The following is an 18493-nucleotide window of genomic DNA, read 5'->3' as shown; positions in this document are numbered from 1 at the left end:
TCCAATTTATGAAGTCATATAAAACAATTGGACTGTATACTAAATCATTCCTTGTATTTCCAATAATCCCCAAACAATATTCTGAGCCATGTGGACAACATACCCATGGTGATCCAGTTATGGTTTACAATAAAAATGTATACGCAAAATATATACCTATTCTCGCACCATTGTAGCACCTAAGGTTAATACCCAGGCGGTGTTTAAAAATGAACAATATTCATTTGACAACAGTAAATTGGTGAAAAAATTTGTAAGGGTTCCGCGGAACCCAGTGTCTCGCCTACTTTTGTTGTAAATCGCAGGCTCAACAATAATGAGGAAAAAAATCAATAAAAATATTCCTCTTGATACTATCTTTTGATTGTAAGAAGCTTCTGTCTAAGTTTGGTAAAAATCTAGGATAGTTAATTAATCTTATAAATGTTTTGAAAATTTTAACTGCAGACTGTATGTAATATTAACTGGAAGAAAATTATAGACCATTTAAAAGTAAAATACAGAAAAAATGCAGTTATACTTTTACAAAATTTACTTCTGGATACTATTTTATAATAGTCCAAGTTTGGTACAAACCCAGGATAGTTAAAGAAAGTTTTTAAAATTTAACAACTTTAACCACAGAGTGAATGTAATGTTTCCCTGCAGAAAAACTAAGTCCATTTAAAAGTAAAATACCGAAAAAATGGATTTATTTTTTTACAAAATTTACTTCTGGATAATATCTTATGATCATAAACAAGCTTCTGTCCAAGTTTGGTACAAACCAAGGATAGTTTAAGAAAGTTATTAAAATTCTAAAAACTTTAACCACAGAGTGAATAAAATTTTTCCCCGCAGAAAAAACTAAGTCCATTTATAAGTAAAATATGGAAAAAATGGAATTTTATTTTTACAAAATTTACTTCTGGATACCATCTTATGATCATACACTAGCTTCTGTCCGAGTTTGGTATAAATCCAGTATAGTTTAAGAAAGTTATTAAAATTCAAAAACTTTAACCACAGAGGTAATATTTGTGGACGCCGCCGCCGCCGACGCCGACGGAAAGTAGGATCGCTTAGTCTCCCTTTTTCGACTAAAGTTGAAGGCTCGACAAAAATACACTAGCAAAAATCAAATTACAGTTTATCTGTTTTAACCCTAGTTGTACAAATAGTTCATTAAAATACACATAACATCTTTAGTAAATAGACCAAATGTATACCTCAGTGTAGAAAAAAGACCCCCATCTATGGGAGGGGAAAATACTGCAGAGGAGTCAATGTTCAAAACAGTGGATCCCATAATCCAAGAACTTAAAACAAAAATGGAAAACTACAGAAAAACAATAGTATATGTACCCTTAAAATGGTGTGGGGTGCTTCATCAGAGAACTGTGGCATCTATTGGAAATGTTACTACAGATACTGAGGCAGAGAATTTTTCTCCTATAGTTTCTCAATATCACTCACCACAGTCACAGCAGGTACACATAAATATTCCAAAATTCCAATTTCATTTATTAACCTGATTGATTTTTTACTATTTATTTTTCTGGACAATAGTTCTTTGTAAAAATAAGCCATCAATTTTTGTCATCCTTTGTATTTTTTTTAATTTTGTTTTAACATTTTGGAATTTTCTTGGTTCCATTTCTCAATATATTAAGATTCAAGGAAGAAACCTCCTATAACAGTGAATATCGTCTATAACATTTGTCATTATTTTAAAATTATAAACAATTCTTATCAAAGTTTTGAAACCATATCTCCTTTACAGCTAAAAGCTTGGATCACCCAAGACATGAAGGATTTTGAAAAAGGACGTTTAAGACTCCTGTATGCAACTGAGGCATATGGTCCAAGCACAAAATTATCGTCCTTTGGTTTTCATTGTCTACGAATATAGTCCCTTGTGTAAACAGTGTATAACTTGCATGTTTTATTTGATACACTTTCCCAATTTATTTCTTGATATTAAATGCATGAAATATTAAGTAGGGGGATGTAATTACATGTCAAACAAATTTTGGTGCTGGATCTTTATGTTAAGTAGTGAATTGGTCCAGTTTTAAAAGGTCAAATTTTATCACGTCTGAAGCTGTCAAACTGAATTTTACACCCCCTTAACAAAGATTGTTAATATTTTGAGTTAGAGCTGGTAGAAGTTTATATAATTTTGATATTATTTGTCTCACTGGTAGTACACTACACTGTAAAAATCTTTTTGAGAAAGAGCAGGTGCGATTTTTTTAATTTGAATTTATTGTCTAAAAGAAATGCACTACAAAATAACTGTGTTCTCGGGCCATATGGCATGGGAATCAATGTGCCTATAAGTATAGAGCGGTTGTGTAGGCTCTTCTGTAATGTTTGATCAACTGATATTTTACTTACAGCTTTTGTTCAGGAAATAGGACGATGTGGAAGAGATGGTGAGCCCTCAAGTGCAAATCTTTTCTATAACAATACAGATTAATGTTCAACAAATCTAAATGAAAAAATGAAAATGTATGTGAAAAACACATTAATATGCCGCAGACAGGTATTGCTCAACCACTTTGAGGCAGAAGTAGATAAAAGAAGAAATGCACATAACTGCTGTGACATCTGCAGGAGAACATGTCAATGTTCAATTCAAAATATTTTATTGTTCAAATATCAAATGTACATTTAAACAAAGGGATTGGACAAAAGGCAGTGCCTATACAAATCCTTTCCCATACAAGATGGATTAAATAACATGTATGATAGTATATAATTTTCTGATAAGTTAATAGATCATACGTTGTTGCAGTGAGTCAGGGGAGGCAATTCCCCCACTTCTTGAAGTATTTTTTGTGTACATACATATATAAATAACTATGTTAACAAAGTCAAAGCAAGACCTACTGAAGGTAATGTCGAATTTTATACCACACTAGAACACACCCGTGATATCGCGGGTCCGTGACTGAATTAAAGTATATAACTATGCGCAAGACTTATTTTTGTATTAGTATTGTCATCTGATAAAGTCATGCCGATTATAAGATAGTTATCACAGTTTTCTCTGCTTTCAAACCTTTCTGTTTGAACCCGTCTAACTGGAACTTATCAAATATTGGTAATATTAATTATTTGGAAAACAAAAGGTCCTGGGATGGAGTATATTTTTTTTAATCAACAGCATTGTCCTATATTAGTTATAAATAAAGTTGATTCGCTGTTTTACGTCATGCCCGCTAACAAATTGAAAACTGTACCTATACGCCTTATTTTTAGTATTCGTATTGTTATCTTATAAAGTCTTACTGATTAAAATACAAATTATAGGTAACAATTTGACAATTTAGTAGTGTCAACCCTGTGATTATGACCCGTGTATATAGCATATCCTGAATACACCGTTTGGTGGTGCGCCTGTCAAATGCGGAACGTACAGATAAGGTAATAGGTAACAGATGAATATACTATTGGTATCGGTATCGGACTCGACCCGGAACTTCTTAATTATTGGCAATATTAATTACGTGGAAAACAAAAGGGCCTGGAGTGGTGTAATTTTTAATCTACACCTTTGCACTATATTAGTTATATATGTAGTTGAATTCTTTGATTCGTCGTTTTTACGTGATGACGGCTGACAAATTGGACCTCGTAATTTTAGTATTATAGATTAGTAAGTGTTGGTAAGGAATCAAGTAGATCATTAAGTGATTTTTACTCAAATTTACAAACTCAAGGAAATTTTATTTATTAAATTATAGTTTATACACAATACAATGTATCTGTTATCAATGATTTCAGCAGGCAGGTATCGAGTTTATTCTTAGGAAATTACATAACATCTATTTTTAGCTTAGTAGGAATAGTGCCCTAGAGGGGGGTTAGAGTATTGCTGATGAATTGAGAGGAAGCATCGTTGTATTTGATGCAATTACAATCAGTTATCCCACCCACCAGCCCCAACTACACCTGTGCATTAACTGGGTATTTAGCTTACGTGATAGGTATGATATGGATGTATTAAAATATGTTAAAATTTAAAGGTGTTACTCTAAATTACAGTCAGACCAATATTGTGTAATTCTGACTGCAAGTTCTTGGTATTTCTGTTATTTCTGTTTAGAATATTCATATAGTTGTTTAGTTTGTTATATTTTCATTCAAGCTAAAGTGTTTTCATGCAATGCATTCCTGCGAAGTCTAAAATATATCATCTATACAAATTGAAGTTATAGAAAGAGTGATTTGAAATTGCTATATGACATGTTATATTTTCTTTTATATATCTTGTTTGTTAGTTTAAATATATACTAGTATATATATTTGTTCATCTCTTGTTTAGGGGCTACTCTTATGAAATGATATGTGCCTTTGCTTTTAATTCCAGGGGAATCATACTCCCCCAATTCAATAATACATCAGATAGGTTAATTCCTGTCGAGGAACACATTGTATTTTAAGTAGTATTTTTACTACGCTGGGATCGCCCAGGAGCAATTAGGTCATTCCTGGGGATCGCCCCAGGAATTAGGTTCATTCCTGTCGAGGAACAAATAGGTTCATTCCTGTGGATCGCCCCAGGAACTAGGTTCATTCCTGGGGGTCGCCTCAGGAATTAGGTCCATTCCTGTCGAGGAAAATAGGTTCATTCCTGGGGATCGCCCCAGGAACTAGGTTCATTCCTAGGGATCACCCCAGGAAATAGGTTCATTCATGCCGAGGAACAAATAGGTTCATTCCTGGGGATCGCCTCAGGAACATTTTTTACTAATCGCTTATTTTTATTTTTCTCATATTTTGATAAGTTTTGAATTTATTTTCTCATATTTTGAATAGTTTGAAATGTTTATTTCAATTCTCTTAAGTGAATGAGTAGCCCCCAGAAAGCCAATAATGTATTATATAGTTTTTCATACAATGTAGAAAGATATGTACTGTTATGATACAGTTTATTTAGTTGTAGTTTTAGTATGTTTTGATATTTTATTAATAAACATAAATCTTAAATTGTGTTGTGTACTCACTGCAACAAAGTTGTTCTATTTATATGAATAACAAGAATTGATTGGCCCTTTTTTGCAATACATAAATAATTTAGTGTACCATCTAATTACAAGACTTTTAATTTCTTGATTTTTGAAAATATAATTACTAATACAAAAAATAAAATAAAATATATATAAATTTATTTGCAAAAAGATGCTAAACACAATTGGTTGTTTTTTGTGTAAAAGTTGGTTTGTCTTCAATTAAGACTAAAGAGTGGTACACTGTGGTTATAGGCTGATTTCTAAACAGTATAATATCACATGAATTATTATAAAAATCTTCCACTTTCATGAATATATTGTTGTACATATGTAAATATCTCTGTGTTTTCATCAATATTCAAGTCTGAGCAACCCTGTAGTAGAACATCAAGATTGACATTATCAAAGTTACTTATTTTTCAAAAGAGCTCATATCTCTGATAGATGTAATATGGACAAACATAAAAGAAATGAAAATTATCCTCTACTGGATCTCCACAGGCACATATAGAGCTGTCCGACAAATGATCACAGAAGAGATGATCTTTTAGATTACTAGCCTCATTTCTTAATTGGCAGTGGATTATATTAACTTTACGTGAACCAGTGGAAAAGAAAACAGGACAAGGACTTATGTCAGTGTTCACTGTGTATTAACATGTCAATGTTCACTGTGTATTAACATGTCAATGTTCACTGTGTATAAACATGTCAATGCTCACTGTGTATTTCCACACACATTGAAATCACTTCTGCATCAGAGTCTTTGTTGTTTAATAAAAAAACAAAAGGCTGTGGCCCTAAATATGTTGAAAACCTATTTCAGATCTGAAAATTGTATTCAAAATTCTGTTTTGCCACAAATTTATACAGGTTTGTCTGAAAATCTTGCTCTCAAAATTTCTGTAAATAAGCGTTATGCAGACCCTGAGGTAGTATCAGAGGATTTCCCAGATTTAAAGCATAGTTATGTTCTTAACATTTCTTAAATTATATCCAGAGTAGAAAGTATCTAGATATGACTGTACAAATACAGTGTTTATTTAAATTTGTATTCAAGGTAGTATGAGATCAATGTAATTTTGATTTGCTGACGGCTGTTAACTTTTTAGTATGAAAAAACTAAATTTGATGTATTAATGCAATTAGTAATGTAAATATTTATTCCATTAAAGATGTAAATAATACAAATATCCGAACGGAGAAGAAATAAACATTTGGTATATATCTTCTCAAATTTATCAAGACAATCACCTTTGCAAACTACATTTTGTGGCCAATGTACAGACTTCAACAATGAGCAAAGCACAAACCGCACATAGTGAATTAAAAAAATTAAAATAAGCACTAAATTTATAGTTTTATAAAATTTCGAAAACTACATTTTGGCATTTTGTTAGCAAATAATTTGTAGAAATGCTCTCATACTACCTGGAGTAGGTCTGATATAATAAATGTGTGTTAAAAGCATCTATAATGATTAATTTCAATAGGTTTACAAAGGAAAAGAGTTTTTGTGACTCTTGAACCACTTCTGTAATTTTAAACCATCTTCTTTCTCACACAGTGTAACTTAGGAATATTTTTAAAAGTTTCATATGATCTTCCTTCTTTATGAGTAAATGGCAAAATTTCTCTTAAATCCTCCATAATAACACATACTTCATCATCATAGCTTTTATTTTTGTGTCGTTTGGCTCTAACAAGAGTTCCAGCTTCAGTGTCAAAGTTATTAGCAATTTTGTGTATGCTTGGTAGAGCAGAAGTCTTATGTTCAATTGTTGAATTTTCTTTGTTTGAAAACATATGTTTAATGTGTTTTTTGTTTTCTTTTACGTTCCATTCTTGTACTAAATCAGCTAAAACATTGCCATCTTTCCTTCCATGAAGGTTTACAAAGCTAGCAGAGAATACCTGACAGGCTTCTTGTAAACCCATTACAGAATATTGCTTTACTAGCATTCATAAAATCTCCTTAGGGTACCTAGCACATATACAATGGCATCTGAGCTGCACCATCATCATTTTAAGGAGTGGGAGAAACTGTTCCCTTACTTGTTCCTTACATAGGTTAAGGACAAAGCTGAAGGTCCGTCCTATTTTCAATGAGTAATGGGCATAGTCTTTTACCTTGTCAGGTTTCAACTGTTTGAAAGTATACTCAGATACTGACACAGGAATATTTATTGTTTGCCCATTATCTAGCAGTAGTTCTATGTATTCATTTATCTCTGCTGTATCTGTAAAATAAATAACAAAATCCTTTCATCCGATATAATTATCAATTTGATTATACAAATATATATATGTATGTTACATTGAGCCAGTCAAAATAAGAAATTAAATTCATGGTCCTACGGATTTTGTATTTAGGGTATAGGTTTAGATGTTCTACATAGGTTGTTTGATTTTTAGCTTTATAAGTCCCCTTATGACAAAGTCAAAGGGGACTGTAGATTTGCACTCAGTCTTTCGGTCTGTTGATCCATCTGTTAGTCCGGCAAATTGGTGTTCCATAACTTTTTCTTCTTGCTTGAAGATATTCATTTGATATTTTGTATATATGGTTTATCATGAAAATTTAAAAATCAAGTTAAAAATTTGTTTTGTTCTAATTATATTTTGTTCAGATTTATTGTCCTTTGACTTAGCCTTTTTACTCAAATCACTTTCCCATACATTTTTTTTGTAATTATTGAAAATATTGATTTGATATTTGTGGTATAGTTTACCCCCTAAAAAGTTATAGGAAGTACACCACTAATTCATGGTCCCATTGCAGAAAGACTTCAGATGCACCAAAACAGTCCTTCAGCTTTCATTTGATACCAAAAATACCAAAATATTCTACATATTTTGAAAGTTACACTCATGCGTAGGAACTATTTTGTGTTAAATATGTACTACTTTCTGGTATGTGCTTTCTGGCCGGGCCTGAATTAGTGGTGTTACATCTATAACAGTACCAAACTTGCTATATTGACTTGAGCATTACTTTATTTCATTCTATGATCTATTTCAAGCAATAAAAAACATATAAAGCTTTAGTCCAAATACAATTTTATTAATCTAAAGCTCAAATTGGACTGGTAGTAACATATGGGTTATTCAAAGAAAACTGCATATGTATATTACCATTGGCCAATATCATTTTTTTATTCTCAATATCATTGTTTTATTTATTAATTTCTATTAGGAAAGCTATGTGCTTACTAATAGTCATATTTTTATCAGAGGTTCTTCATTAAATAAAAATATATTAGTCCAAACTTAAGAAATAAATGAGAAATTATCCCCCCTTTTTTCTTGAAATTGAAAAAAGGCTTTTTTTTGTATGAATTATAATTCTGTGGTAAAACATAGATTAATAAGAGCAATTTATATATCCCGCAGCTAGATAACTTGCTAAACTGGTCCAAAATTGCTTGTACAGTGAGATTTTAGAATTCTTATATGAGAATATACCATTTGCCTAGATTGTAAAAGGCTACCATAAGAAAAACAAAAAAACTTGAAAATCATGAGATTATTTTGACCAAGAGCTATTTTGTTCCATAAACAAGTCATAAAATACATCTTTTATTGAATTCAATCAGAAAAAATGCAAAAATGAGAACTTGGAGTCAAGTCTTAACTGCATGCATGTTGTATGACCATAAAAGGCTAACATACTTGAGTATGCCAATTTAAGAGCTTAAATTTCCCATAAGCAGGACGGTTGACCCAAAAAAGATGATTAGACATGATTACTAACATCATATTTGACTTATTTTCATTGGAATAGGTACAACTTCTAAAAATTGGATTTCTGGTGATTCTCTTTAATAGGAAGTACACCACTAATTCATGGTCCCATTGCTTTCTATGTTAAATTCCTCAGTTTCAAGCAGGCACACCTCTTTTATTTTAAGTTCAAATAAAGAAGCAATCATTGCATTTCAAAGCAACACTTTATGGTGTCTTGTACTGAAAAAATCAACATACCTTACATGGCATATTAGAAAGAACTGGTTCCCGGAACTTCAGATGCACCAAAACAGGTACTTCAGATCTGACAAACAGACAAAATGTACCCTCTTTTTAAAATTTGGTGCAGTTTTTTTAATATTTAAAATTAAAAGTCCAAAAGTGTTCTACAATTATCACCAGTCCTTCAGCTTTCATTTGATACCAAAAATACCTAAATATTCTACATATTTTGAAAGTTACACTCATGCGTAGGAACTATTTTGTGTTAAATATGTACTACTTTCTGGTATGTGCTTTCTGGCCAGGCCTGAATTAGTGGTGTTACACCTATAGATCAAGTTAGCATTTTGTCCCAGTACAATTAATGTAAGGAAATGTGTATTACTATGCAATACTCTCTGTTACTTGTTTCATATAGTACTGTGGATTCATTTATTTTCGTGGGTACCAATTTTCGTGGTGTGAGGAAAACTTACATATTAGTGGATATTTAATTTCGTGGTTTTGGCAAAGTCTACACTCATTCCTTTACAAAATTTGTATTTCGTTGAACATTTGAATTCGTGGTTCTCCTGTACCCACGAAATCCACGAAAATTGATACCCAACGAATATTAATGAATCCACAGTATGGAAAATGGCTATAATTGAGATGAGTATGTTTCTATCTAGAACTCTATAATTGAGATGAGTATGTTTCTATCTAGAACTCTATAATTGAGATCAGTATGTTTCTATCTAGAACTCTATAATTGAGATCAGTATGTTTCTATCTAGAACTCTATAATTGAGATGAGTATGTTTCTATCTAGAACTGCCTATAATTGAGATCAGTATGTTTCTATCTAGAACTCTATAATTGAGATCAGTATGTTTCTATCTAGAACTCTATAATTGAGATCAGTATGTTTCTATCTAGAACTCTATAATTGAGATCAGTATGTTTCTATCTAGAACTCTATAATTGAGATGAGTATGTTTCTATCTAGAACTCTATAATTGAGATCAGTATGTTTCTATCTAGAACTGTCTATAATTGAGATCAGTATGTTTCTATCTAGAACTCTATAATTGAGATCAGTATGTTTCTATCTAGAACTCTATAATTGAGATCAGTATGTTTCTATCTAGAACTCTATAATTGAGATCAGTATGTTTCTATCTAGAACTCTATAATTGAGATCAGTATGTTTCTATCTAGAACTGTCTATAATTGAGATCAGTATGTTTCTATCTAGAACTCTATAATTGAGATCAGTATGTTTCTATCTAGAACTCTATAATTGAGATGAGTATGTTTCTATCTAGAACTCTATAATTGAGATCAGTATGTTTCTATCTAGAACTCTATAATTGAGATCAGTATGTTTCTATCTAGAACTGTCTATAATTGAGATGAGTATGTTTCTATCTAGAACTCTATAATTGAGATGAGTATGTTTCTATCTAGAACTCTATAATTGAGATCAGTATGTTTCTATCTAGAACTCTATAATTGAGATCAGTATGTTTCTATCTAGAACTCTATAATTGAGATCAGTATGTTTCTATCTAGAACTGTCTATAATTGAGATCAGTATGTTTCTATCTAGAACTCTATAATTGAGATGAGTATGTTTCTATCTAGAACTGTCTATAATTGAGATCAGTATGTTTCTATCTAGAACTGTCTATAATTGAGATGAGTATGTTTCTATCTAGAACTCTATAGTTGAGATCAGTATGTTTCTATCTAGAACTCTATAATTGAGATCAGTATGTTTCTATCTAGAACTGTCTATAATTGAGATCAGTATGTTTCTATCTAGAACTCTATAATTGAGATCAATATGTTTCTATCTAGAACTGTCTATAATTGAGATCAGTATGTTTCTATCTAGAACTCTATAATTGAGATCAGTATGTTTCTATCTAGAACTCTATAATTGAGATCAGTATGTTTCTATCTAGAACTCTATAATTGAGATCAGTATGTTTCTATCTAGAACTCTATAATTGAGATCAGTATGTTTCTATCTAGAACTGTCTATAATTGAGATCAGTATGTTTCTATCTAGAACTCTATAATTGAGATCAGTATGTTTCTATCTAGAACTGTCTATAATTGAGATCAGTATGTTTCTATCTAGAACTCTATAATTGAGATCAGTATGTTTCTATCTAGAACTCTATAATTGAGATCAGTATGTTTCTATCTAGAACTCTATAATTGAGATCAGTATGTTTCTATCTAGAACTCTATAATTGAGATCAGTATGTTTCTATCTAGAACTCTATAATTGAGATCAGTATGTTTCTATCTAGAACTCTATAATTGAGATCAGTATGTTTCTATCTAGAACTCTATAATTGAGATCAGTATGTTTCTATCTAGAACTGTCTATAATTGAGATCAGTATGTTTCTATCTAGAACTCTATAATTGAGATCAGTATGTTTCTATCTAGAACTCTATAATTGAGATCAGTATGTTTCTATCTAGAACTCTATAATTGAGATCAGTATGTTTCTATCTAGAACTCTATAATTGAGATCAGTATGTTTCTATCTAGAACTCTATAATTGAGATCAGTATGTTTCTATCTAGAACTCTATAATTGAGATCAGTATGTTTCTATCTAGAACTCTATAATTGAGATCAGTATGTTTCTATCTAGAACTGTCTATAATTGAGATCAGTATGTTTCTATCTAGAACTCTATAATTGAGATCAGTATGTTTCTATCTAGAACTCTATAATTGAGATCAGTATGTTTCTATCTAGAACTCTATAATTGAGATCAGTATGTTTCTATCTAGAACTCTATAATTGAGATCAGTATGTTTCTATCTAGAACTCTATAATTGAGATCAGTATGTTTCTATCTAGAACTGTCTATAATTGAGATCAGTATGTTTCTATCTAGAACTCTATAATTGAGATCAGTATTTTCTATCTAGAACTCTATAATTGAGATCAGTATGTTTCTATCTAGAACTCTATAATTGAGATCAGTATGTTTCTATCTAGAACTGTCTATAATTGAGATCAGTATGTTTCTATCTAGAACTCTATAATTGAGATCAGTATGTTTCTATCTAGAACTCTATAATTGAGATCAGTATGTTTCTATCTAGAACTCTATAATTGAGATCAGTATGTTTCTATCTAGAACTCTATAATTGAGATCAGTATGTTTCTATCTAGAACTCTATAATTGAGATCAGTATGTTTCTATCTAGAACTGTCTATAATTGAGATCAGTATGTTTCTATCTAGAACTCTATAATTGAGATCAGTATGTTTCTATCTAGAACTCTATAATTGAGATCAGTATGTTTCTATCTAGAACTCTATAATTGAGATCAGTATGTTTCTATCTAGAACTGTCTATAATTGAGATCAGTATGTTTCTATCTAGAACTCTATAATTGAGATCAGTATGTTTCTATCTAGAACTCTATAATTGAGATCAGTATGTTTCTATCTAGAACTCTATAATTGAGATCAGTATGTTTCTATCTAGAACTCTATAATTGAGATCAGTATGTTTCTATCTAGAACTCTATAATTGAGATCAGTATGTTTCTATCTAGAACTCTATAATTGAGATCAGTATGTTTCTATCTAGAACTGTCTATAATTGAGATCAGTATGTTTCTATCTAGAACTCTATAATTGAGATCAGTATGTTTCTATCTAGAACTGTCTATAATTGAGATCAGTATGTTTCTATCTAGAACTCTATAATTGAGATCAGTATGTTTCTATCTAGAACTCTATAATTGAGATCAGTATGTTTCTATCTAGAACTCTATAATTGAGATCAGTATGTTTCTATCTAGAACTCTATAATTGAGATCAGTATGTTTCTATCTAGAACTCTATAATTGAGATCAGTATGTTTCTATCTAGAACTGTCTATAATTGAGATCAGTATGTTTCTATCTAGAACTCTATAATTGAGATCAGTATGTTTCTATCTAGAACTCTATAATTGAGATCAGTATGTTTCTATCTAGAACTCTATAATTGAGATCAGTATGTTTCTATCTAGAACTGTCTATAATTGAGATCAGTATGTTTCTATCTAGAACTCTATAATTGAGATCAGTATGTTTCTATCTAGAACTCTATAATTGAGATCAGTATGTTTCTATCTAGAACTCTATAATTGAGATCAGTATGTTTCTATCTAGAACTGTCTATAATTGAGATCAGTATGTTTCTATCTAGAACTCTATAATTGAGATCAGTATGTTTCTATCTAGAACTCTATAATTGAGATCAGTATGTTTCTATCTAGAACTCTATAATTGAGATCAGTATGTTTCTATCTAGAACTGTCTATAATTGAGATCAGTATGTTTCTATCTAGAACTCTATAATTGAGATCAGTATGTTTCTATCTAGAACTCTATAATTGAGATCAGTATGTTTCTATCTAGAACTCTATAATTGAGATCAGTATGTTTCTATCTAGAACTCTATAATTGAGATCAGTATGTTTCTATCTAGAACTGTCTATAATTGAGATCAGTATGTTTCTATCTAGAACTCTATAATTGAGATCAGTATGTTTCTATCTAGAACTCTATAATTGAGATCAGTATGTTTCTATCTAGAACTCTATAATTGAGATCAGTATGTTTCTATCTAGAACTGTCTATAATTGAGATCAGTATGTTTCTATCTAGAACTCTATAATTGAGATCAGTATGTTTCTATCTAGAACTGTCTATAATTGAGATCAGTATGTTTCTATCTAGAACTCTATAATTGAGATCAGTATGTTTCTATCTAGAACTCTATAATTGAGATCAGTATGTTTCTATCTAGAACTCTATAATTGAGATCAGTATGTTTCTATCTAGAACTCTATAATTGAGATCAGTATGTTTCTATCTAGAACTCTATAATTGAGATCAGTATGTTTCTATCTAGAACTCTATAATTGAGATCAGTATGTTTCTATCTAGAACTCTATAATTGAGATCAGTATGTTTCTATCTAGAACTGTCTATAATTGAGATCAGTATGTTTCTATCTAGAACTCTATAATTGAGATCAGTATGTTTCTATCTAGAACTGTCTATAATTGAGATCAGTATGTTTCTATCTAGAACTCTATAATTGAGATCAGTATGTTTCTATCTAGAACTCTATAATTGAGATCAGTATGTTTCTATCTAGAACTCTATAATTGAGATCAGTATGTTTCTATCTAGAACTCTATAATTGAGATCAGTATGTTTCTATCTAGAACTCTATAATTGAGATGAGTATGTTTCTATCTAGAACTCTATAATTGAGATCAGTATGTTTCTATCTAGAACTCTATAATTGAGATCAGTATGTTTCTATCTAGAACTCTATAATTGAGATCAGTATGTTTCTATCTAGAACTCTATAATTGAGATCAGTATGTTTCTATCTAGAACTGTCTATAATTGAGATCAGTATGTTTCTATCTAGAACTCTATAATTGAGATCAGTATGTTTCTATCTAGAACTCTATAATTGAGATCAGTATGTTTCTATCTAGAACTCTATAATTGAGATCAGTATGTTTCTATCTAGAACTGTCTATAATTGAGATCAGTATGTTTCTATCTAGAACTCTATAATTGAGATCAGTATGTTTCTATCTAGAACTCTATAATTGAGATCAGTATGTTTCTATCTAGAACTCTATAATTGAGATCAGTATGTTTCTATCTAGAACTCTATAATTGAGATCAGTATGTTTCTATCTAGAACTGTCTATAATTGAGATCAGTATGTTTCTATCTAGAACTCTATAATTGAGATCAGTATGTTTCTATCTAGAACTCTATAATTGAGATCAGTATGTTTCTATCTAGAACTCTATAATTGAGATCAGTATGTTTCTATCTAGAACTCTATAATTGAGATCAGTATGTTTCTATCTAGAACTGTCTATAATTGAGATCAGTATGTTTCTATCTAGAACTCTATAATTGAGATCAGTATGTTTCTATCTAGAACTCTATAATTGAGATCAGTATGTTTCTATCTAGAACTCTATAATTGAGATCAGTATGTTTCTATCTAGAACTCTATAATTGAGATCAGTATGTTTCTATCTAGAACTCTATAATTGAGATCAGTATGTTTCTATCTAGAACTGTCTATAATTGAGATCAGTATGTTTCTATCTAGAACTCTATAATTGAGATCAGTATGTTTCTATCTAGAACTCTATAATTGAGATCAGTATGTTTCTATCTGTCTTTTGATCGGTGGTTTGCTGACATAATAATGTATTTTATGCTGCAATCAGTTATGTTACTATACAGATAAAGCTATACATATAAACGTAAGCTTTATATGTCAATGACCTCAACTAACCTTTAAGCCATGCCTACTAACCGGAACTACTGTATTTCATCAAGAATGTCACGTCACAACCATGAAAACGTGTACTAACAATGTTCAAACTTTTATGAATTTAAACTTGTTATGTCTTCAAAGTAGTAATCTATATACCATGTTTGTTAAATGTTATTAATTAAGTTCATTTTCCCTGTTTAATTCATTAAAATGTCAATGTCCTACCGCCTGGACAACGGTCATAGGGAAATACCCCAAACCTCGCATTTCCCCCAGTTCTAAGCCTCATACAAATAAATTTCATATTTCAAGACACTATACATATGTTTTCTAATATACTGCAGCTGTGCTATTTGAGCAGTCGAATTGCATTGACCATATATATATATTCATATTTGATATACAGTCACTGACCGTATATCACCTTGTTTATGAGGTTGACCATGTGTTTCTGTAGAGTTCTATTTATGACGTCTCCCGCTCAAAATTAAGAAATGATGGTTTTTGCCCTAAATACTTCATTTAGGACAGTTATGAGAGTTGCAGTATATAAAGAATAACCATACACTGTCTAAAAATATCAATGTTATTTGTACTCGGTTCGAAACAGGTAGAAATGCTCAGGACAGCCTCATTTTCTACCTGTTTCAAAGCCTTGTACAAATAACATTGATATTTCGAGACAGTGTATGGTTATTCTATATTTCAACAACAGGTAAAAATTTCAAGTAGACTATTCATTGCTATAGGTGTTTTCACCATACATAGAAAATGAATAAATATTGGTATTACCAATGTTATTTCAACTGATCGGGCGGAGCTAGGTTTTAATTTGCATAAGGACAGTCTATTTGAAGATGTGCGTGATAAGGATGATTGCTGTTATAATTATTACTGATTTCTAATCATCTATCAGTGTCATGGAAGGAATTTACAAAAGAATTACTGTACACTTCATTGATGAGTTTATCCTAATACACCTTTCTATAGATGGACTTGTTTATTGTGAGCGAACCGGTTAAACTCCGCCCAGTCAAGTGAAATAAATTGAGTAATAACACATACCTTCTAAAACCTGGTCATCCTGAACATGACCACTCCAGGATGGAAAAACAAATGTGTCGACAAATTGTTCCAATGTGTTGTGTGTCCATATCTCTCGTGCTCTCGTGCTCTGTCATCATCAAAAGTGGTTGGTGGCAAATTTTGCATCGGGAAATCATTCTGGTTATCCATCCCAAAGTAGCTCATTAGTGCTTCAATGATATTTGCAGACAAATAATTATCTACAAAGTCTTTGTCTGCTTCGTATACCTTCATCACTGTGGGGTCAACTGTTTTACGACTTATTCGTTCACATTCCCCTTGGAGGGTGCCTTTTTCAACCACTCCTTCCAATTTCCATAATTCACCAAATACGACCTGGAAAAAAATTCATTAATTTTCATTTCAGTTTCATAATTGCCAAAACAGGAAATAAATGTTAAGGTAATAATTATTTCAAGATTTATCCCAAGTTGATAAACAAAATGCATTCAATAAAGGAATTGATAAAATAACTGTTACAAAAGCTATATATATCTATAATTGCCGAAACGGAGGGGAATTTGTGTTATAGTTTTTTAATATATATATATTAACATGATTCTTTCTGATAGTAAAAAGTGATGTTTTTTTGGTGTGTTTTTGCTTAATATTCCTGAAAGATAGGTAATAGAAAGAGGTTTGTGTACAAGAAAAGTGGTTCAACCTAATATAAATAATTTATGTGAAATTAAGTCTCTTGAGTAAAGTTGTGTCATTGACTTTCATAACAGATATTCTTTTTTTTTACATTGAAAACTTAAACATAGTTCGATTGTTTGATGCCCTATAGTGTTTCTTGTGTAGTGTTAGGTTTTGATCTCATTGTCATGTACATTGTATGTAAATTTTGTAGTACATTGTACATGTATTCATATGCTTGAAAGAGTATATACAGTATTGAAAAAATCTTAAAGTTTGTGTTTCTGCAAACTATTGAACTTGAATAAAAACCTCTAACTTATTTTTTTTTACTTTTAATACCAAGTCATTCTGCAGACATTCAGTTAAACAGATTAGGAGAATTGTTACTTTTTCTCTTATATAACCTTTTCTAAATAATTCATTCCAAGATGAAAAAATTCAGCAACACATCTTCCTATGTGGGAAAAATGGTGTTGTGGATCTATATTTCCAAAACGAAGTAATATAGCTTCTGATAACCTTTCTCTGGTCAATTGGTCTCCTCCAATGACAAATTTGAGGTCTGCACCAGGTTCCTTCTTGATGGTATCCAGAAGCTGCTGGTACCAGGCAAGGATTTTTACATCATCCTGATATTTGTTTTCGTTATAAGGCAAACAGGGTAGAGGAATTACCTCTGTCTTAGCAGAAATATATTCTAATGATTTACTGTCTTTGAGGAAAGAAATATTGGGGAGGAATTTAACAGCTGTGTCAATTATCATTCCAATTACTTCGTGCCTGATCATTTTGTATTCCTGTTTGCTCAGTAGAATATTATCAATGCTCAAATGATTGAGTGAAATTTCTGGCTCAACTGGCTTAGTTAAAAAGTGATGGTCTGAAATGAGAGCTAATGATGTGAACATGTGGACCATATGCTTGTGTTGACTTTTTGTTTCATGACTAGTTCCAACTGTGAAATTTAAGTTATCCCCTATTAGTCGGATAAACTTCCCTTCTTCTAAAAATTTGACAAGGAAACCAGTATACCGTTTACCAAGTTTTGTGATAGTATCAACTGCAACACAGTATGATGATGATACACCAAGTCTGTTTAATCTGTCATAAACCTATAACAAATTAGTCATCACTTGTATAGAAGATGGAAATCAATAACTGTATATTTCTGCATATTTAAACACCCTGGAGGTGTAATTCATTTAAACTATTCAATTTGAGCACACGTTATAATTAATTTGTCATAGATCTTATATTTGTCTTGAAAAAATTACATAAAAATTTTCTTATTCATCAAAATAAATATTTAATATGTAAATGCTAGGACACAAAGGAGATAAATAGATAAATGTACCGTACTATTGAATCAGATTAAATAAATTTATGAATCTATAAGCAAATAAATCAAACTTTAATATTTGGTATCCATGTGATTGGAGAAACATAATCAACTTCATGCTATAA

The 18493-nt window shown here is 30.9% G+C and overlaps 1 long non-coding RNA gene across 1 annotated transcript; it reads right to left on the bottom strand.

Moving 5' to 3' along the window:
- Window positions 1–5782: 5782 nt before the first annotated feature.
- On the bottom strand, window positions 5783–16847 carry LOC134695122 (uncharacterized). The gene is made up of 2 exons (XR_010102706.1): window positions 16367–16847; window positions 5783–7240 (listed from the first exon to the last, which is right to left on the bottom strand). It is a non-coding gene; the product is annotated as an uncharacterized LOC134695122 (long non-coding RNA).
- Between the last annotated feature and the right edge of the window lie 1646 nt (window positions 16848–18493).

Source organism: Mytilus trossulus, chromosome 13 (genome assembly GCF_036588685.1).
Source record: "Mytilus trossulus isolate FHL-02 chromosome 13, PNRI_Mtr1.1.1.hap1, whole genome shotgun sequence".
In the NCBI taxonomy this organism is placed as follows: Eukaryota; Metazoa; Mollusca; class Bivalvia; order Mytilida; family Mytilidae; genus Mytilus; species Mytilus trossulus.
This window is presented reverse-complemented; position numbering and strand designations above follow the sequence as displayed.